This window comes from Nicrophorus vespilloides, unplaced genomic scaffold (assembly GCF_001412225.1).
Source record: "Nicrophorus vespilloides isolate i.1.1-1 unplaced genomic scaffold, Nicve_v1.0, whole genome shotgun sequence".
NCBI classification, from domain to species: domain Eukaryota; kingdom Metazoa; phylum Arthropoda; class Insecta; order Coleoptera; family Silphidae; genus Nicrophorus; species Nicrophorus vespilloides.
The window spans coordinates 4,772-18,117 of record NW_017099815.1 but is presented as its reverse complement, the minus strand read 5'-3'; the positions used below and the strand labels follow the sequence as shown (position 1 = coordinate 18,117).

Here is a 13,346-nt window from a genome sequence, read left to right as displayed (position 1 = left end):
TCACAGTGACTTTAAAAATTGAAACACAAATTAACTTTGAATATTTCAAATAACTTTGATACTCTTTTTTTGTTGTTTGCCTTCACTTTGTGAGAAATTTAATTGGAATTCTCATTTAATTGAATTACAGACGAATTCCTCTCTCTCTCCATTTTAAAAGCGGTTTTTGTTTGTTTGCACTGAATTATTGGAACAATAATTTCGCGTTTACATTTGGTCCATCGCGTAAGTAAAATCTTTTATTCTTATTGAATTTCCAATCAATATTTTCATAAATGCAACAATTTTTTATGAGAGAGAAGATCAGAGTTATAGATTCTCTCGTTTATTAGGTGCGATGAAAGGAGGATCGTTGATCCACTTGGAAACCCTCCATATCCATAATTAATTGGGACATCTCTTGGGGCGCATCCTAAGCTCCGGTATAACCGTTGAAAGAACCTCCGAGAAGAGCACGAAACAGGATAATAATTTAATTTTGCAAATTCCTTATTTCCAAACAATCTGAAGAATTTTTCAACAGAAATACTTTCAACGTAAAAGTTTTTTTTCTTTTCTTTTATTTTATTTATTTTTTCAAACAGGCAATTATAAATAATGATACAAATTGAACATGTTTCAACGTTGCTCATTTCTTACTCGTTGCGCAAAAATAAAGTTAGCTAGTTTTTTTGTTTGTAAAATTGAAACATTCCAATTTTCTTAAAATAAAACATTTTTTGTAAATGTTTTTTTATTCATTAATATTAATTATTTCATTAAATAAAGTACTTATTAGCGATTTTTTATTGTTTTGTTTTAAATATGACGTAACATTGACACCTGTCGTATAATTTAAATTGGATTGCTAGAATATGTCAAAATTTTGACATTTGGACGTTGTCAAGTAATTAAGATTTATTTAGTAATTATTAATGGTTCAACATGGAAATAAATTTGGCAACTACTTTTTTGTATAATTCAATTTTTCAACTTCATATGAAAGAAATAAAATATTTTTTCCTTTGAAAAAAAGTAAATTGTTACTTTCCTTAATATTGGTCATTTCGTTAGATAAAGTACTTATGTAATGGTGATTATGTTTTATTATAATTTTGAAGTAACTTGACATCTGTCATATAATTTAAATTGGATTGCAGCAATCTGTCAAAAATTTGACATTTATTTTGACAATATTGGTCATTTCATTAAATAAAGTACTTATGTAATGGTGATTATCTTCTTTTATAATTTTGAAGTCACTTTGACATCTGTCATATAATTTAAATTGGATTACAATAATATGTCAAAATTTTAACATTTAGAGATTATCATTGAAGTCATTAGTTTTGTTTTAGTAATTATGAATGTTTGAATTTAGAACGAGGTACATTTTGGTCTAAATAAAGTTGCTTTTTATGTAAAAGTAAAATGTTATTAATCATTTCATTAAGTTTTCAAATTTTGACGTAACCTTGACATGTGTCATATAATTTAAATTTCAGAACTACAAACTGTCAAAATTTTGACATTTGGAGCTTATAATCAAAATAATCAAAATAATTAAGATTTTTTAGGATTTACGAATGGTTGTATTTGGAAAACTTTTTTTCTTTGTTTTTTGAGGTAATAAAAGTAAGAATATACAAATTTCAATAAACATTTGCAAGTTGAAAGATTGTTTTGCTTTGTGTTTAATGGTTTAGTCTACAATTTTAATGTAAAAACATGATCTATTTTCAGATTATTTATAAACAAAAATTTTTCTAAAAATTAATAATCTTTAAGGAAATACTGAACTTTTCCAAATAAAACGTCAATTTACAAAAAAAGAAAACATAATTAAAAATTTAAATTACACAAATGTCAAATATTCAATTAACATTTCTTCTTTCGCTGAAAATCTAAACAAAATAAAAGAATTTCCACTTAAAAGAAATTGAAATGAATGAATTTTCTTTGATTGAAATTCGTGTCATTGATACTGCAGTAATTTATGGCATTAATCCGGCACTTCGCTCATTGTCACGTACAATTTTCTTATTTTTTTTTCTTTGTTCCCTCGTATTTGTGTCCCATTTTCTATTACCGCTAAAATATTCGAAATGGCTATTGCATTCCCGTATATATACCGAAGAAATCTGAAATTAAAATACTTCGACGGAGCGAAACTTTTCCCCAATGCATTTAAATTAATTTCCCGTTGCCGGTTTCCATCCTACCCAACCTCCTCTTTTTTTTTCAGCGCGTTTTCCATCTTTGCTTATTTCGATGCCTGAAAGCAAATTGCATTTAAATAATCCAAACTTTGTGTTCCGATACTCGCAAAGCGATATGCCTTCTGACTTGCAAAATCAAGTCAATAATTTAATCATATTTTCCGACAGAAAACCAATTTGCATTTCTGATGCTCAACATTCACAAAATACATATTTTAAAACATGGAATTTTGTTGATAATTTATTGAATACTTAATGGTTTGACAACTTACAAAAGTATGTAGTTGTAATAGTTGAGTAATGTATGTCAAAGATGGTAGCTGTATAGGAAGGTATCAGATGACATGTGTCAATTGACAAGTTTCAGTTGACAGGTGACATATGATAGTTATCATACTTTTCATAATAATTAAAATGTGTATATTCTGCACTCATTATTTAAATGCGAATCAAGTCAATAATTTAATAAAAAGTTCGAATTTTGTTGATAACTTATTGAATACGTAATGATTTGATAATTTACAAAAGTTAAGAAATGTATGTAGATGATTTTTACAAATGGACAAGTTCCAAAGGTTGAGTAATGGCTGTATAAGAACATTGTACACTGATATGCAGGTATCAAATGACAGGTGACATTTGAAAAGTTTCAGTTGACAAGTGACATTGGACAGGTGAAAGTTGACAGTTGACATACTTTTTATAATAATAATTTATATTTTCTGCGCTTATTTAGTACATGTGAATCAAGTCAACAATTAAATCATATTTTTCGACAGAAAACCAATTTGCATTTTCTATGCTCAACATTTACAAAATACATATTTTTAATCACGGAATTTTGTTGATAATTTATTGAATACTTAATGGTTTGACAACTTACAAAAGGGTGTAGATTATTTTTACAGTTTGACAGCTTGTAATAGTTGAGTAATGTATGTCAAAGATGGTAGCTGGACAGGCAGATGACAGGTTTCAGTTGACAGGTGACATTTGACAGTTATCTTACTTTTCATAATAATTAAAATGTGTATATTCTGCACTAATTATTTAAATGCGAATCAAGTCAATAATTTTAAAAAAGTTCGAATTTTGTAGATAACTTATTGAATACGTAATGATTTGATAATTTACAAAAGTTAAGAAATGTATGTAGATGAAATTTACAAATGGACAAGTTCCAAAGGTTGAGTAATGTCTGTATAAGAACATTGAACATTTTACATCAAATGACAGGTGATATTTGAAAAGTTTCAGTTGACAAGTGACATTGAACAGGTGAAAGTTGACAATTGACATACTTTTTATAATAATAATAATTGATATTTTCTGCGCTCGAATTTTGTTGATAATTTTTGAATACGTATTGGTTTGAAAAGTTTCAAAAGTTAAGCAATGTAAGTAGATGATCTTTAAAAATTGACGACTTACAAAAGTGGAGTAATACATATAAAATGGTAGCAGGATAGAAAGGTATCAGATGACAGGTGGCTTTTGAAAAGTTTCAGTTGACAGGTGACATTTTTCAAGTGAAAGTTAACAGATGACAGTTGACATAATTTTCTGCACTCATTACTTCCTTGCAAAACAAGCATTTACGATGTTGAACATTCACAAAATCCATATTTTAAAAGTTGCAATTTTGTTGATAATTTATTGAATACGTAATGGTTTGACAATTTGCAAAAGTTAAGCAATGTATGTAGATGGTCAATGTAAGTAGATGTTTACAAATGGTCAACTGAGTAATGCCTGTATAAGAACATGGTACACGGATAGGAAGGTATCAAATGACAGGTAACATTTGACAGGTGAAAGTTGACAGTTGACACATGTTTTATAATAATAATGCATATTTTTCGACAGAAAATTTGCATTTCTGATGCTCAACATTCATAAATACACATTTAAAAAGATGGAATTTTGATGATAGTTTATTGAATACGCAATGGTTTGACAACGTACCTTACTTAAGTTAAGCTATGCATGTAAAACATGTAAACAAAAAACTTGAATAGGAAGGTATCAGTTGACAAGTGACATTTGACAGGTGATCGTTGACAGATGACACTTGACATGAATGCTTTCTGCGCTCGTTTTTTATATTGATTTAAAGTTATCGAATATAACTACTATGCAAATTCAAAGCCGAATATTCCAAATATTTCGTTTGATCAACATTCAGTAATCCGGATTATACACTAATCCACCTATAATCACAACAAATCCCAATGGATCGATCAAATATGCACTATATATATTTTTCTCATCTGTTTACATCATTAAAGCTTATTAATTAAATCGCTTAACACTTCTTCGGATTAGGACAGTTTATTCGACTTAAAACTAACAGACTCTGACGAAATTACGAGGAGGAATCGAGCAGAGGATTCAATTAAAAAACATTTGTTCGACGAAAGTTCCGTTCCAACCGAGTATTTTAATTGTTGATCTCCGGACTGAGAGATGGGATTAAGGCGGCTACATTGAGAGAGCTTAATTCGATCGCGAAATCTGCGTGGATTGCAGTGAAATGTCCACAAAGAGAGCAAAAAAAAGAGGAATTAAAACGCGACGCGAAATTCAATTGGAAATTACGAAAATTAAATGCGATTTTGCATCATTCAATTTCGTATAATTCACAACGAAGTGATTCCATTGATGTTCAATAATGTAAATGCAAATGTTATTAAAGAGGAAATTTTAATATTAGTATTGAGTTTGATCTAGTATTGATCCTTGAGGTATTTCGAAATACCCATAAGGAGATTTTAAAGTACATATGTGAATTAGAGGTTAGGTTAGGACACATAATATGCGATGTTTGACAAGTTGTCAAATATTTGTATTATTTGACATATGTCAAAGATAAATACTACATAAGTTACTTGTCATATATCACGTATTTTTAGGTTAGGTTATAAATTAGACATACTTGTTTGTGTTTCAAATCCAAACACAGCAATACAGCATAATGCGGCTTCAATTAGTGCGGATTTAATGTAAAAAAAAAACTTCAAAACAAACTAAATCTTTTTTATGCAATTTTAAAGTACTCAATTAGTGCAATTTCAAACAGTGCAGGATATAGGAAAAATCGATAACCCGCTCTATACAAGGTATTCATGTACGTAGAAGTGGACACACACAATACGTGGTGTTTGACAAGTTGTCAAATATTTGCAACATGTGACATATGTCAAGGACAAACAAGATAAATTCCTTGTTACAAATCACGTATATTTGGATCAGTGTACTTAATGTTAGGTTATAGATGCGGATAGTGCGGATTTACTATAGTATTATTAAAACATCTCAAAATAACCTGAATCCTTTTAAAGTACTCGATTAGTCCGGTCTCAAACAGTGCGGAATATAGAAGAAATCGTATTCTTGTACGCGATGTTTGACTAGTTGTCAAACTGCTTGTATTATTTGACATATGTCAAACATAAAGACAAATTAGCTGTCAAATATCACGTGTTTTTAGGACAGTATACCAATTAAGCATGGATTCTAAAAAAAAACAATTAAATATTTACACAATAATTATCACATGTAAATCTACGCTCATTAGCCTAGAAAATATGTATGGTTAATAATATTTATTAATGCATTTTAAATGAATTAAAGTATTGTTTATTTTTTGTTTGCAGGCAATTCGCTGAGTGCACGGAAAGTGGATATTAAAGGTAAATAAGTCGACGTTATCAACTAGATGTTATTTTCCTTCATATTTATATCGTTTTACTTCCTCCTGTTTTGCTATGCAAACGCATATAACGACCACTTACAATTTTGTTCTCATAACTTAAATTATTCTATTTTCTGTACATTTTCCCTGTTATATTTTTAACTTTAATAAACTGAATTTTCCATCCAATTTTCTTTCATTTATAAACTTATTTAAACTACATTTATTGTATATTTTTTTCTTTATTTTGTTAACATAACCAAATTTTCAGTAAATTTTTTTGCACAAATAAACCACATTTTCTATTAATTTTTCCATATTTTATTTTTGAACTTGAACAAAATAAATTTTCCGTTAATTTTTCCTTATTTTTGAACCTAAATGAATCGAATTTTCCAATATTTTATCTCGTTCAAGAAACATTTTCTATTCATTTATTCCTTATTATTTACAAAGATGAAACTGAAAAAAAATATATAGATTTATAAAATCTTGTTTGAAATTTGTTTGAAAAGTAACTTGAACACAAGAAGTTTGATTCGAGTGTAATGCAATTCCTCTTTCCGAAGTGTATTAACTTTCTATAATGGAGCTATCACATTTTCACTGCTAATCTAATATTCCTGTTAAAAATTTGAAGACGACGAAATGCTTTTAACGGCATCGTTTTTTTTCCCTAATTTCGCAATTCCTTCATTCTCGGATCTAATTACGATAGCAGTTTTAAATTTGCTTTCTTTATAACGTTTGGTTTGCTCTGCTGACGTTTACATAGAATTAGCAATATCGGTAAAAGTAGTGCAGAGTTAATCGAATAGCTTATAAAGTTTTATTACTGATAATGGCTTAATTATAGTTAGTACTCGTTTCACAAATTCAGTTTATTAGAAAGTTTTATCTTTAATTTGATCAAATTAGTGTAGGTGTTTATCCAAAAATCAGATAAAACGTAAAGACGTGACTAAAGAAATCGAAAAATTATCATAATTTAGTAATTAATTAAGATTAAGTAACAGTTTTTAGGGGATAGTTTTATCTTTAATTTTATTAATAAATGATCGAATTAGCATAAGCAGTTATTGACTAATAAAATAAAACGTGAAAACGTCATTAAATAAATTTAAAAAAAATCATAATTTAGTAATTAAAAGATGCGTATTTGAAAACTATTCATTATTTAATTATAAAATATATACAAACTTTTAATAATTTAAAATTATTAAATAATAATTTATAAAAAATTGTAGTTAAAATTAACAAAAATTTTAATAGGCTCATTCGAAAGGCCATAGTTTTATCTATTTGTATTATTTGACAAGTTTCAATTGACAAGTGACATTTGACAAGTGAAAATTGACAGATGACAGTTGTCAATTTTAGGTTAGGTTATAGATTAGACATACTTGTTTGTTTTTTTTTTAATCCAAATATAAATAAAAGCTTATTGCAGATAAACTATAAATATCATAAAAATGCTAATAGACTCATTGGAAAGGCCATAGTTTTATCTTTAATATACATATTTGATTATGTAATTATCATTTGTAGTTATTCTGTAATTGTATAAATATTAGAATTTTTAACAACAGAAGTAAATGACTTAAAGTCTGATTATATTTAAATATCTGTTTCATGTCGAAATTAAAAATTTTATTGAAAATTATACTTAAAATAAATTTGTTAATACTGAAACAAAATAAACGAGATGCGTCGAAAGATTTTGCAAATATTTTCTTCTTGAAATTGCGTTCATCTCAAAGTAAATAAAACAAGTAGGTAAATAAATAATCGTAAAAACGAAAGTGTTTTTAGTCTATTTTATTACATTTGCTTATTTTTAGTCTATTTTATTTATTGTTTCAATTGAATATTTAAAATTATAAAAGTTTCGTTGAAATTTTTTAATTGTATTTTTTTTCTTATTTATTCTTTTTTGAAGAAGTCTTAGCGTTCAATCTGCTCGTTGCTCTTAGTTCCTGCCTCGAGGTCTATTTTTGATGGAAAGATGAAAATAGCCGTGATTAACGACGAGTTTTATTTTTACAATCTCGCAATTCTTTGCGGTTTCTACCGTTCGTTGAGGTGTAACAAATTTGGAATAACTTCATTAAATTTTCAACTAAAATTAATCACAAAAAAAACAAGAAAAGTTATAATTAATATATTTTTACAAGAAGATTAAAATCAACAAAACTTTTAGATTTATTTTTTTAGTAAAGATGATAATTTTTGTTGATTTTGTTGATTAATTATACAAGAAACTAAAAAAAAACTTTTATTTTTATTATATTCATAGAGAAACTTAATAAGAAACTGCTTAATATTAAAGTAAACTTACATTTAACATTATGCGATTTTCTTCCTTGCAATTCTTTGCTATGGTTTTCTCAATTTGTATACTTAATACACATGGTTGAGTATACTTAATAGCACAGATCATGTAGTATCGAATATAACCAAATGCAAAGTGCGATGCAAGTTTTTCTCTGGTTTTCAAGTTGGGAAGAACTAACGGCGTTCCTTTATTATTATTCACGGACTGTTCGAGAAGCCTCAAAAGAATACAAAAGATGTATACTCAAGAAGTTAAAAAAATGGAAGGAGAGAAGAATAAACGTATTTATGTATGTTAGAGAGGAGAAGAAAAAGAGAGCGAGTAAAGTAATCTAAAAGTTTTGCACCCCTACAGTTTTCAATTAATTAAACTCCCGGAAAGTACGTGCATTAAAGCTTTGAAAGATGTAATGTTTGTATTGTACATAAATAAGTATAAAAAGGGTGAGTTAAATGGTGTGTAATAAATGGTATGTTAAGAGTGTAAAACAATTGGTTTATTAAAAGTATAAAGCTAAAAAGTTAAAAGTATGAAGTAAAGAGTGCGTTAAAAGTATGAAATAAAGGATTACGTGAAAGTATGAATCACTTGGTATGTTACAAGTATAAAGTAAAGAAGGAGTTCAAAATGTGAAGTAAAGTATAACGTAAAGAGTGCGTTAAAAGTATGAAACAAAGGATGAGTTGAAAGTATGAAACAATTGGCATGTTAAATGTATAGCGTAAAGGATGGGTTAAAAGTATGATGTAAAGAGTGCATTAAAAGTATGAAACTAAGGAATACTTTATAGTATGAGGAAAATGGTATGTTACAAGTATAAAGTAAAGAAGGAGTTAAAAATGTGAAATAAAGTATGAGTTATAAGTGTGATGTAAAGTATAACGTAAAGAGTGCGTTAAAAGTATGAAACAAAGGATAAGTTGAAAGTATGAAACAATTGGTATGTTAAATGTATAAAGTAAAGGATGGGTTAAAAGTACGAAGTAAAGAGTGCATTAAAAGTATGAAACTGAGGATTACTTGAAAGTATGAAAAAAAAATAGTACGTTACAAGTATAAATTAAAGTAGTTAAAAATGTGAAATAAAGGATGAGTTATAAGTGTGAAGTAAAGTATTACGTAAAGAGTGCATTAAAAGTATGAGACAAAAAATGAGTTGAAAGTATGAAACAATTGGTATGTTCAATGAATAAAGTAAAGGATGGGTTAAAAGTATAAAATTAATACGAAGGAGTTAAAAATTTGAAATAAAGTATGAGTTATAAGTGTGAAGTGAAGTATAAAGTAAAGAGTACGTTAAAAGTATGAAACAAAGCATGACTTGACAGTATGAAACAATTGGTCTCTTAAAAGTATAAAGTTAAGAATGAGTTCAAAATATGAAATAAAGTGTAAAGTGAAAGGTGAGATAAAATTATGATAATCGTAAGATAACCCTTTGCGGACGTGCGGCGAATATTTCTACCATATCCTTTACATATGTGTCTATGTTTATGCAAAATTGCATGCAATCGTCATCGAATCTTAGTTCTAAGACATGCACCACTAGTCTTTTTCAGTATTACCGAAATTTGTCATAAAAGTATAAAGAGCGTTAAAAGTATGAAACAATTAGTATATTAAATTTATAATGTAAAGACGTTTTAACTCCTTCTTTATATTATAAAAAAAGAAGTTAAATGTATGAAATAAAGTATTAGTTAAAAGTTTATAATAAAGTATGAAGTAAAGAGTGCTTGAAAAGTTCAAAAGAAAAAATGAGTTAAAAGAGTGAAGTAAAAGATGACTTAAAATTGTAACAATGGTGTGTTACACAGGATACTTTGCTTATGCATGAAAGGCCATCAAATCCTAGTTCTAAACGAGGCTCCACTTCTCTTTTTCAGACAAAACCGTAAACGATTTGACGTTAGTTCTGCAGATGCGCCCCTTGGTTCACCGAAATACGCTATAAAAGTATGTAGTATATTAAAAGTATGAAACAAATGATAAGTGAAGTTAAAAGTATTGTATTTTAAAAGTTTGATTCTTATTGTAAGTTAATACAAAAGGTTAATTGTAACAGTAATTAAAAAGTCGTTTCATCAAACTACTTTGTTTTGTGGTAATCATTTAATTTGTATATTTACGTTGGATATGCATGAAATTGATGGATGCATTTTATTTGTTGTTGTTATCTCTGTGATGATGATGATGTAGATGATGAATGTGTAGTGCTAGAAATGAGCATACTGTATTCATTAAGCAGATCAAGCGTGTTTTGGAAGGGGTGTTAGAATTGGAGAAGTGGAGGGTGATTAATCGTCGGATAGATGGATGGATGCAAATGCTCGCTCGCAGCGTGTTAATGTAATTAAAAAGGATGCGGTGTGATAGATAGTAGATGTAGAGAGAGAGAGAGAGGGAGTTTGAAGCCCTGTATAAGTAATGATCGTGCCTCATCATCGTCACTTCCTCTCCTCTCTCTTCACTCCATATGTCCTAGTTAGTTAACTATTTACGCATTCGTAAAACCTACTTCTTGGCTAGACAATCCTAGACGACGATGATGCTGCAAGCCCTTTATATTACACTACATCGAGTCGAGGTTTTAATAGCTACACAAGTTTGTATACTCGAAAACATTAATTCCGGAATGCACTGCATCACTCAGTTGAACGATAAACAAGTTTTTAGAAAGATTGCTTTAATGTAAAACGTTAATTTAATAAAATTTGGAAACTAAATCTTACACGTACTTGTCAAGTATATATTATTACATGCGAATAACAGCCATTTTCCGATTTATCACTTAAAAAAGTACTCTAAACTTTATTTTAAATTTATCAAGTAACTGTTAAAGTACTTGTCAAGTATGACATATGTAGTACGTACAAACTACATCCAACTTCTCAAGAAAATATAAAAATTTTGATCACTTTTCAAATAATTGTACTTATATTAATTTTGCAATATTTAGAAAGTAACTTATAAAGTACTTGTCAAGTATGTAAACAATCTACTACTACATGAAAATAACCTCTATCTTTTCAAGATGAAATTTTCGATATTATCACTTTTATAAACTTTGCGCAATATTTACCAAGTAACTGATAAAGTACTTGTCAAATAAAATGCATATACAAATAACCATCATCATCTAATTATCAGTTTTAAAAAAAATGTACTCTATAAAGTACTTGTCAAGTATAAAGCATGTTCTTCAAGGAAATTTTGGATCTATCACTTGTAAAATAATTGTACGTTAAACTTTATAGTTACCAAATAACTAGTAAAGTACTTGTCAAGTATAACGTGTATACTATATGCTAAAATATGGATTTGTATTAAAACTTTCAACATTTCAGTGCTGAATTAGTTGTTGAATTGTTAACCAAAATGTAAATGTACCCCAGATGGGACTCGAACCCACAATCCCCGGCTTAGGAGGCCGATGCCTTATCCATTAGGCCACTGGGGCTTACAAAAAAAATAATTTCAAAATTCCCGCCATTTCCAAATTTCCATTATGCGAATAAAATATACAAAAATCTCGTTGAATAATTAGTCAATTAGCAAAATGTTATAATATGTTCGTTATTAAAGTAATATTTAGTTTAATTATTAAATCTAATGTATTTTACCTGTAATTTATTATGTTATACATAAGGTATTACAACTTATAAAATAAATGTAATTTCAAATTTGCCGCCACATCCAAATTTCTCTGATTTGAATAAAATGTAAATAAAAAAATATTACATAATTTATTCGTAAAACGTGTCTTTTTTCTTATTTAATTATGGAATTATAGAAAAATATTAAAAATATCAATATATCTACGATACGCCATCTCTTGTCTAAACTAAGAACTAAACTTTGTCTAAATTTCAAACATGCAACTCTTCCATTTCACGTTTCGTTTTTTTTTTTATTTGTTAATCATTTCATAAAGTGTTTTAATCGAATGTCATGAGTTCGTCCAATTTGCAGATCACGATCAAAACCTGCAATAACAGAAAATCAAGGCATTACGAAACGAAAAAAAGAATCCTCAATTAACTTTCGAGCCCGAAACAAACACGACTTCCTTTGCATGCGACGTTTCGTACGTGATGGTCCTTCATTTATCCTTTAGTCCTTTCATTTCGCACCGTCAATGTCAAACATGCGATCGTTTTATCGCAATAATTAAATCGTGTGCATTTCACGTGAGTATTTGCACTCGAAATCGTAACGCCTCTTTAATTAAAACTATTTGGCAAAACGAAAATTTTGTGCGAATCAAATCAGTAAACGTATGTTTTGTTCTTTTTATAGATTGATTTCGTTGGAGTCGGTCATAGTTGAGCTGCAATCATGATAAATAATATAAACAAAAACAACAATAAATGTATATTTATATAATACAATAAAAAATAACTATTAGATAACTTATCAGCATAACAATATTTGGTTTTTGGAATGAACTAACAAATCATTGTTATATGTAGATTTATAATTAATTATTGGTTTTATTGATTTATTGATTAATTAAGTAATCAATATTTATTTGACAATGAAATTATTAATTATTTTTGTGAAATATAACACAACTACAACTAGGTCAAAATGACCCATTTTTTTTAATATTACAAAAATAGAACAAATCATTAAATTTTTCGTCGCTTTGATAATAAAATATACTTTACGATAAAATAAGTACGTAATAATTATGTATGGAAAAAAAAACTTAATGCATGTTTTTTTAGTAAAATTCGTCAAATTTCAAAAATTTCATTCACCTGTTTTTATTTATTAATTTAATTAAAACAATGAATTTGACCAATTTTTTGCAGTATATTGTTGATTTAGATTTGATTACATTAATTAATTACAAAAACTTGTAAAGAAATGTAAGTTTTTTTGACAAAAAGAAAAGTTCTGTTGAAAAAAATTATATTTTTTTTTTTGTCCACAAACGGTAGCGCTGTATCTGCAATACCTAAAAGTGGTCGACTTCCAAAGTATCGTAATAATTATGTAAGAAAAAAAACTTAATGCATGTTTTTAGTAAAATTTGTCAAATAAATATTAAATTTTGAGCATGTTTTTGCACAGAAAAAAATCAATTTACCTGTTTTTAGTTACTAATTTAATT

The 13,346-nt window shown here is 27.8% G+C and overlaps 1 long non-coding RNA gene and 1 other non-coding gene across 2 annotated transcripts in view; one reads left to right on the top strand and one right to left on the bottom strand.

Moving 5' to 3' along the window:
- LOC108565686 overlaps positions 1–10,183 on the top strand; it is a 41,163-nt gene extending 30,980 nt beyond the window's left edge. The window contains exons 2-3 of the long non-coding RNA XR_001891184.1: positions 5,855–5,890; positions 10,114–10,183. This is a non-coding gene — a long non-coding RNA (uncharacterized LOC108565686). The remainder of the gene's footprint in view (positions 1–5,854; positions 5,891–10,113) is intronic.
- A 1,431-nt stretch (positions 10,184–11,614) lies between these two features.
- Positions 11,615–11,687, bottom strand: Trnar-ccu. The gene has a single exon. It is a non-coding gene; the product is annotated as a tRNA-Arg (tRNA).
- Between the last annotated feature and the right edge of the window lie 1,659 nt (positions 11,688–13,346).